The sequence below is a fragment of the Hibiscus syriacus genome, unplaced genomic scaffold (genome assembly GCF_006381635.1).
Source record: "Hibiscus syriacus cultivar Baekdansim isolate YM2019G1 unplaced genomic scaffold, ASM638163v2 tig00110670_pilon, whole genome shotgun sequence".
In the NCBI taxonomy this organism is placed as follows: domain Eukaryota; kingdom Viridiplantae; phylum Streptophyta; class Magnoliopsida; order Malvales; family Malvaceae; genus Hibiscus; species Hibiscus syriacus.
This window is the reverse complement of record NW_024062818.1, coordinates 224,121-233,997: the sequence shown is the minus strand read 5'-3', so window position 1 is coordinate 233,997 and position 9,877 is coordinate 224,121. Positions and strand designations below refer to the sequence as shown.

General features: G+C 32.6%; 1 pseudogene; it reads right to left on the bottom strand.

Moving 5' to 3' along the window:
• Positions 1–1,159: 1,159 nt before the first annotated feature.
• Positions 1,160–5,262, bottom strand: LOC120137467 (annotated as a pseudogene).
• Between the last annotated feature and the right edge of the window lie 4,615 nt (positions 5,263–9,877).

Sequence of the window (9,877 nt, the reverse complement as noted above, 5' to 3'; positions counted from 1 at the left end):
GACATACCATGCACGTTAACTTGTATGAAAAGACGACTCTTTTGTCCACCAACAAAACAGGAAATCACTTATTTCCATGCACCAGTGTGTGCTAAATGGCTATTCAAAGCAGACTATTCAACCTTCTGTTCAAAATTCAGGATGATGGCCTCAAGTATTTTTCCCCTTGCTAATATACTTGATTTTCTCAGGGTCTTGTGTTAATAAGCTAAACCAGAAGTTCTTTTATTTAGCACAATCAAAGCCACAATCATATGAAATTAAAATACTATACTCTTCTTCACCTCTTAACCTTTAGCCCTATTGTTTGGTCTTTTGTTTGCATGGAATTTCTCTATCGACTTCCACCACTTAGAATAACACCAGCTGAAACCAACAACCAGTTGGTTTAGTGGGATGAGGCACTAGGTCCCTTAAAAAAGGTTAGGGGTTCGAATCCTGGCGTTTGTGAATGGAGCAAACTGAATTGGGAGGGTCGTCCTCGCCTCTGCAGTACCCGATCTGGATTAGTCGGTCAATAGATCTGATACCAGTGATTAATTAAAGAAAAAAAAGAATAACTCCAACTTAAACTAACAACTAATTTCAACTTGCTATCATCCTATAAAGGTTCCTTGGTGGAAAGTAATAATGCACATAGTAATAATAGAAGAATCTTATTTAGTTGGTAGAACATTCCATTGCAAATGAACTCGATCATGATTGCCTCAAATTCCTATAGGCTTACAGTGTCTCTCACCATAACCCTTCACACGAGCATTGTCTTAAATACATATATGCTCACAGGGATTAATTTACATATTTAGCGTTTTTCATTCAATTGTTCTTCCACAAAATAGTCAGCATATGGAAATCAATAAATAACTAGGAAAACTTGAGGCTACGGCAATCGGAGAAATAATTATCCAAAGTTCAAGCTATGATCTTACTGGTTTCAGCATCAGCTAATACATAGAACCACAGAAACTACTAAGGATTAAGGTTTCTAGTAGATTTCATTCTACAAATTTATATGAAATGATTGAAAAGAGAAAAATATAAACACGAGACAATTAACTAAGCAGCAGAAGAAAGATAGCAATCAGGAATTTGCAAGATTATATTTCACAAGTAATTCATATACAATGCTTATATGATTGGAAATTTAACTATACAATAAAACAGAGACATTTTTAGCATTACCTTTGATAAACAAAAATTAGATAGCGGACTCCACGGGGTCGACAAATAAGGAGAGAAGGAAAAGGAAACAAGCAACAAAAGGCAGACACAACAAGAAGACAAATGATAGCTTATTTTGTGGCTAATTTTGAAGAGAAAAAGAGAAACGGGAACTAAATTAGAGGTCAAATTTCAAAAGCAAACAGAAAGACAAGGAACTATATTGGAAGCTAGTTAGAGAAAGAGAGGTGCACTTATTCCTTGTTACCAAACTTATTGGCAATGATAGGGCGGACATCATCAACGTCAGCCAGAGACTCTAAGAAGGGAAGTAATGAAATTAGAGCACAATTAGATGGATCATCAAACCAACTCTTAATAGGAATCCCATTATTAGCTTGCAACCTGAAAACCTGAAACGAGAGAAGAAGAAAAATTCTTAAGAGATGATGCATTTTGATCCCTTTCCTAGTTGATATTAAGAAGCACATCCACATAACTTATGAATGCTATATATTTTTAGCGGAAAAGATTCTCAAATACTTCATTCATCATATCTAATCATAAGAAGAAATGCCTCAAAATCTGAATCAGTTTAATGACTGAGACGTGCACTCACCAGTTCACATCCACGTAACCTTTGCCTCGGTAAATTAAATCTTGCAAACACATTAAGTTTAAGCTAAAAAAATAAATGCTTAAAAAAACTTTGACGGCCAAGATGACACAAGAAAGATGAAGCTCATGAAAGTAAACGTTTAGGCTAAGTGTTACATGTAATATACCTGTGGAGAATTATCAATTATAGCAACTTTTGCAAGATCAACACCTAAAACTGTCAAATCTTTAGTGCAACTTCCATCTGAAAAAATGCAAGATTCACGATAAACCCGCTGTGATATGAGCTTTTGATCTGGATCCAATATGTTCAGTAGTTGTTCTGCGTAAATGCTTTGGCTGGCAGTAAAGATAATAACTTCAAACATCTCTGCAACTTTCTCCAAAAATGCATGGAGGTGAGGCCTCTGCTTTACATACACAGTGTGCTCTTTCATGTTGAAAAAAACTGTAAAGGTGAAGTCGGCATCATCACAAGTTTCAAGTGCAGAGTGGACAAGAGTTTCTGCATGAATCAAAGCAATGGTGATAACATTTGTTTTACATTATTTAAGGCACCGAGTGATAAAGAAGCAAATCTCGAAATCCTATACAAATCCAGGAAAGAGAAAGAAGCTTCTAGATCACAAATAAACTGTATAGCTGCAAAACACGCATGTCTTACCATCCAAATCAAGCACAAGAGTTATGTGCTTCCTTCTCCGAGCTTCTGCTACAACTGTAGTAGGTTGGAAGCTTGATACAACATCCGATAGTTCTGGTAAACTTTTTATAAATGATTGCAGGTCAAAGTCATCTGCTAGATCAGAGTCGGAGTTAACATCAGATTCCTCTATGCAAGTTCTCATCTGATCAACTGCTAGATGCAAACCAGTATTATCTTGAGCCATTGCAGCTTCCTCGTGCAAGTTAACATCATTTATATCATATTCATTGGCTTTGACAGTGTCCTCGAGGAAAGGCAACATCATGTATTGCTCAGCCATTTCAAACAACGTGCCTGGCTCAGAACACTTGAAATCAGGAAATGAACTGGTTCCAGAGATGTAAGGTATGCTCGCGATTATCATGTCAGATATAAAGAAATCTGAAACATTACATGTTTGACTACCAAATGAACTTTTGTTATCATCAATATCATTGGTGCCTAGTGCCGGCACTTCAAGGCCATCACTATGTCCTACCACAATTGAAAAAGAGGTAATCATATCAAATAAATATCTTAATAGAACATTGCAACTTTCACAACATGAAAACGGAACATCAACTCGACTATTTGAATTCCAAAAAAGTTCTTCATCCAACTAGTGAAAGATTTAAGTAGAGGTAAAATGACAATCATAATAAGTTAACATAAGCAGAATAATAAGATGCCAGGCTTGGTTAAGAAGGCAGATTACTGTCTTATACTTTATGCAAAGAATAAAATGTAATTTTTAATTACTTAACATGAATGATAACATGACATATCAAATGCATAAAACTCCGAAATACCAGAAGTTCATATAAACATATAGCCCCATAAACTGGAGATTCGGAAACAGATTCATGCAATCTATAACATTTTATCAGCTGAAACAAAAAAAATTAACCTGCATTATTGTCAATATTTGGTTGATTGTGTATTTGGATCGACTCCAGGAAAGGAGAGAATATAGTCTCTAAGTTTGACGCACAGCTGTAGGCAGTTTCCTGCAAATTAATAAACCGCCATTAATAAGCTAACGCAAACTATGTTAGACGCAATCTACTACAAAATTAACTAAAATCACAAAGTAATGTCCAAAACAAAATAAAAACTTACCGGTCTTCCTACTGTAGCAGAATCAACAAAACTGAAAGCTGTTTTTGAAGCGCAGAATTGTGTTCATCCAAAATTAGTTGTTCGGCACAAACTCCATCAGTTTCAAAAATTAGAGAGGTCACATCTACATTTGATGAATCTATAAACAGTCAGCAAGCAAATTAAAAAGCCAAAATAACAACATTTTTTTTATAGGAAAAGGGCTTCGTTAGAAAACCCCTTCTTAACCGTCAAGCTACATAGGTATCTCAACAAATAGCAACATATTATCTTCCCTTTAAACCTTTTCAAGAAAAGAACAAGTTAAATCCCTAAAACAAGAAGACTGTCATGCACACTGTAAGTGAACAAATGAATATGTGCGAATAACCAATAGGCTCTTATGCTTGGAAGCACCACCTAGAGGATGAACCATCATGTTTGAGGCAGGGAATACATGCAAACCCATGAGTACAAGAAATGAGATCCTAATTTCCTATTATCTCCAATGATTGACGTGTGCGCTTACTAAACTAAATAATTATATAATAGGACACTCGAATGATATCAGTAACTGTAGCAATTAACATTAGAGTATTAGTCAAGAAAAGTATCAGTCTTGGTTTATTACCATCATGAGAGTTCTGAATGCATGAACTGAATTCAGCTTCTAGTTGAGAAACTCTGACATGACAGCAGGGTCTTTTACAAATCATGCTAGACTTCTGGCACACGCGGGGACCATTTTTCCTCTTAAAGAACCCTTGCTTGATTTGGTCCTCATTTTTAGTGATGGCATCTGATCTGCAAATGTTACGTATTCCACAATCTTGACTATGGAACATCAGTGGAGAAACCTCTAAACAATCAAATAAAAACCAAAAGTGTTACATGAATCAACAAGATAAGAATGAAAGATATTAAAACAAATTGGTATAAAGAACTAACAAAACAAATAGACTGACATATAAAAGAAACAATTTTCAAGCAAAATAATGGAGTAACAAGCAGTGAGATGTGTTTAGATAATCAAAGTCCAAGACTTTTTCCTAGAACTACTAAAGAATGTTAAGATAATCAACTCAAAATAACACTGAATACCACACTTCTGAAACCTAGATCTTAATCTCAGACAAATATAGGGTTGATCATGTTATGGCTTAAGATAGAAGTTTCCATACAAGCAAACTTAAAATAGAAATAGCAAGGTAGCAAAACTACTACATTAAGAGATAAGAAAGTAAGTAGCCATATCAAACAAAAACAAAATCTTCAAGTAAAACCCACCAAAATTAAAGTCAACCCCAGTCCTCAAATTCTCATAAAACACGCTAACATCCCATCAACTACCTTAATTACAACAGGAAAACATCAAAAGATAAATAAAACCCCAAAAGATCAAAAAACCCTTTTGCATATTAAACCCTAAAAAGACCCCAAGTTGAAATGACAGTTATACAGTTCCAGATATGATTTGAACAGTGAAATTAAAGACCCACAAAACACAGAGCTAAAGATCAAAGAAACAGTAGAAGAAAACAACAAAAGTTCATCTGAAAGAAAATTAAGTTTAAAATATGGGATTTTCAAGAGGTGAAAGAAGTACCTGTTTGAAACTAAAAAAGAAGGAAAAAAATGTTCTCTCGTATCTTTGGAAGACTTGTGTTTTTGTTCTCTCTAACTTCCACGAACGGTCAAGACAGAGGATGGAGGGGGCAAATGTCGGCCTCTACCTGATGATACGGACGGCTGTGATCTAATCCTCAAAGCAACTTGGACCAGTGGGGTTTTGCCACGCATGATTTGAACCAGCTCATTTTGAAGCGTTGACACGTGCAGTTTCATGGAAAGAGAGGGAAACCTTTGACGGGAAAATTGGTGGAGGGAAGAGAATTTGATGCTTTCCCTTTCGCACGTTGTAACGCGTGTTGTGCACCTCGCTTTCACCGCTGTTAATTCTATTTCTTTTAGTTAAAAATCGTCGCCTTTAAAAATGAAAAATATCACCAAACAAGTTTCCTTAGTTATTAACTAACTTGTTATTAAGGTGTATAAATTTGACTCAACTTGAAAAATTAATTTTTTAAATTTTAAATTATTTAAGTCGAGTTATTTGAGTCAATTAAAATTATCAATTTAATTTTTAAATTCGAATCAAGTTGAAATTTTAAAATTTTAAATTACTCGAAAAATTTAAAATATGACTAATTACTTTAATAATTTTATAATTTAATCTTTGATTTCGTTATTCTTTCAATTAATCTTTCATTTTAAATTCATTTTTTACCAAATTTTAAACATGTGCTTCTAAAACATCATAGAATACATATGTACTTTCAATTTATCTTTTTGATAATAAATTTTTTATTTTTCAATTTAATCCCTCAAATTTTCTTAATTTCATTATTTCTTAAATCCATCTTTTATGTTAAGTCTGTTTCTTACCAAATTTGAACCACATGCTTATATACTACAATAGAATAACTATGTAACTTCAATTTCTACCTTTTACACTAAAAAATAGTTTCTCTCCTTTTTAGTTAGTCCCTTAACTTTACATTTTACTCAATTTGGTATTTTCACTACAATTGTTTGCAAATTCTTCATTCCCATCAATTCCTTGACTCCTTTATACTTTCATCGATATTTTATCTTCATATTGCTTCTTTGAAATATAATATTATGAATATATTTTATAATTTTATATTGTATTAATATATTAAATAACATTATAATTTGAAAAAAAATATAATATGTATATTATATGGTTAGAGAAAGTTAAAAATTTGAAACAAATCATTTCTATAATATTATAAATAATTATAATAAAATTAGTATATAAACTCAAATAACTCGATTCGAATTTCTTAAACTCAACTAAATAAAATTTAAAGTTAAGTTTGAGTTGTAAAATACAACTCGTCAACTAGAATAACACGAATTTTTTTTACTCGACTCGATCGGATGCTCACCCTTATTTATTCTCTCTCGAGATCTTTTATGTTTTTCTTTTCTCAAGTTGTAATGTCGTATATGCTAAAAGTACAAATATTTGTTGTTAAATGGTTGAGTCTTTAAATAAATATTATCTTATATTCCTATGATATTTATAAAAGATATAAAATATAAGTTAATTCTAAATTTCATCCTTTTTAATTTATAAAAGATTGAGATACTAGTCTCTATAATAATGTACTCATTTTCATTGATAACTGAACAGTTAATCTAGTTTTTTAAACACAAACTTGAATTGTTAATTTTTTGTTCATTCTCAAATACAAATTATTGAACTATGTTTTTAATTCCTTACTTATAAATAATTAAACTATTAGTTTCTCAATTATCGAATTAATAATAAGGTTTAACAATAAAAATAGCTTATAGTTTCATAAAGTATAAGAACCAAACTAATTAAAAATCGATGAAATACTCTGTTGAACCGATAAAATAAAATTAAAAACCATATCCTATAGTATTATTATTTTGTTTAGATTTTCTGGTTAATTATTATTAAATTTACGATTTAATCAATTAAACTAAAAAATAGTAATATAATTGACTAAACTATTATTTATTTTTTTAATTTTAAATTAATCATTAATATTCGATTATTAATTAATTAATCTAAATCAAATAATATAAAAGCTCTTCATGAGAATAACTTTCTCAATCTAATTTACACTATTCAAAACATGAAATTTAAACTCTTAAACTTATAAAATTTAGTCCCATTCATAATACCAAAATGTTAAATTCATTATATTCGAAAATTTTGTATTTTGGACGTGCACCATAAGAAAAACTGGTGGCTCATATTTAAACTACACTATTCAATATTCTTTATTTTTGAGGTTGTCCATTGACAATGGTTTTGGTATCTTATCTTCTCTCATAATTCAATGTCACAGTTAAGTATCCTCTACTTTGACAATTCTCTCTCATATCTACTTAAAGTGGTGCTTACATAATTCCATATCCATTTCCTAAAGCTCTACCTTTCACATGTATCAAACAACAGTTGTTTGGATTAAGATTACGATTAATTCGAATTAAATTTATTTTTAAAACTTTAAATTCGAAATATAATGTAAAAAAATATGTTTTTAGGGTGCTGTAATTCAATTTTAATGAAAAAAGAAAAAGAGATGAGCTAGGGAGGGAAAAAAAACCTTTACTCGTGAAGAAGGACAGAGAAACATAATGGGTCTTGATTGACAGAAGTTGACGTGAGATGAGAGTGATGATGTGCTTGTAAGAGGCTATTTCACATAACTAACACCGTTTTTTTTTATTTTCCCTTTCTAACACCGTTTGACCAATATTTTCAGAAGTAGTACCTTTTCTGTTGAGTTGGCAAAGACACGTCCCCGGGGACGCACTTTACCCGTGTTTTCGCTGAGTTGGATGCCACGTGTGGAAGGCGCATCCCCGGGGACGCGCCTTTGCCAACTCAGCAGACACGTGTGGAAAGCGCATCCCCGGGGACGCGCCTTCCATTAAATGTCATAAATGCTCCCATCCGTTTTTCCTAACTACCCCTCCTCCTCCCCTATATAAACCCCTCAACCCTCCTTCATTCTTCACACCAAAATCATATTCTCCTCTCTTATATAACTCAAATTCTCCAACTATTTGAGTTTTAAATTTGTTATTAGTGGTAAGAAATTATTTTATGTTAGTATTTTTTAAATAGTTATTATTTTTATATTAATATATTTATGTAAATATTTTTTTATTAAAATAATATTTTATAATTATTATTTATTTAGAATTATTAATTTTTTATTGCTAATTATATTGTTTTGTCTACAGTTATAATGGAAAACGAAATGCTGTTGCGATTGGATATTGATCATATCTCCAGACATTTAGCGATATGGTAATATTTTTATAATTAATGTTAATATTTAAATTTAGTTTTATTTAAAGTTATTATGAATTTATATTAATTTTTATTTTTTATAATGTATATTATTTAGGATGTTGATCGTATTTTAGAGACTTTTATTAAAAATCCACGTATACCGACACCGGAACGTATTTTGCCATATTTGGCTTCTGCCGGGTTCGGGTATATTACAACAATTATAGGCGGTTGCAAACTCGAACATGTTCTAATTTCTGCACTGATTGAGAGGTGGAGGCCCGAGACACACACTTTTCACCTTCCATGTGGAGAGGCGGCAATTACATTGGAGGATGTCTCTATGCATCTCGGGCTTCCCGTCGACGGAAATATGATGTGTGGTATGGCGGATGGTGATTGGCAATCAATGTGCATTGATTATCTTGGAGCTGCTCCGCCAGAGTTAATGGAGGTAGATAGCTTTATCTTGGTTGAAAGCTAATTTTGAGGTTTTAAATGAAAATGCTTCAGAGGATCAAGCAAAGGCATGTGCTCGGGCATATATTCTACGAATAATTGGAGGAATATTGATGCCCGACAAATCTCGCAACCAGGTGCATTGTATGTGGTTGCGGCATCTGATCGATTTTTATGAAGCTGGAAGATATAGTTGGGGTGCTACAGTTTTGGCATTTCTCTTTAGAGAAATGTGTCGGGCGACGAATTATAAGAAAACTGCTATCGGTGGATGTCTTCTGCTTCTACAATCATGGGTGTGGTTCCGCATGCCTTTCTTATGCCCGATCGTGAATGAACCATACGTATTCCCCTTATTGTTGAGGTAATTTTTGAACTAAATTTTGATTTAAATATTTTCAATTAAATAGGGTGATATTTAGTTTATATTATATTTCATAGGTGGTCGATGAAAAGAAAGGACCATAAAAGTATATCTATTGGGTTAGAGGAAATTCGTTTACTTATTGATACGAAAGCTGAGTCTGAGGTATGTTTTTAAATTTATTTAATTATTAATATTTTAATTTAAAATGTTAGATATAATTAGAATATTTTATTTATTTAAATTGTATATTTATATTTCAGTTTCAGTGGATACCTTATGCGAGCGATGAAGTGAAAGCTTGCATCCCACCCCACCTTAGTGGGTCATTAGAGGTATGGATATCGGTTATACCTCTGATATGTTATGCTATTATTGAGTGGCATCCAGTTGATCGCGTGCTCCGTCAGTATGGTTGTACGTAATATATTCCTGGAGCTCCTAGGAATTTAGACGAGGTGCATAACATAGATAGACGAGGAAAGAAAGATGTTAACTGGTGGTGAGACACAGAGATTGGATTGCGCTTTGGGAGAACCGATATACACTGGTGGCCCCTCGACAATATTACGCTGAAACTGGTCATATGGTTACGGATAACTATATGGACTGGTTTAATGAAAATGGG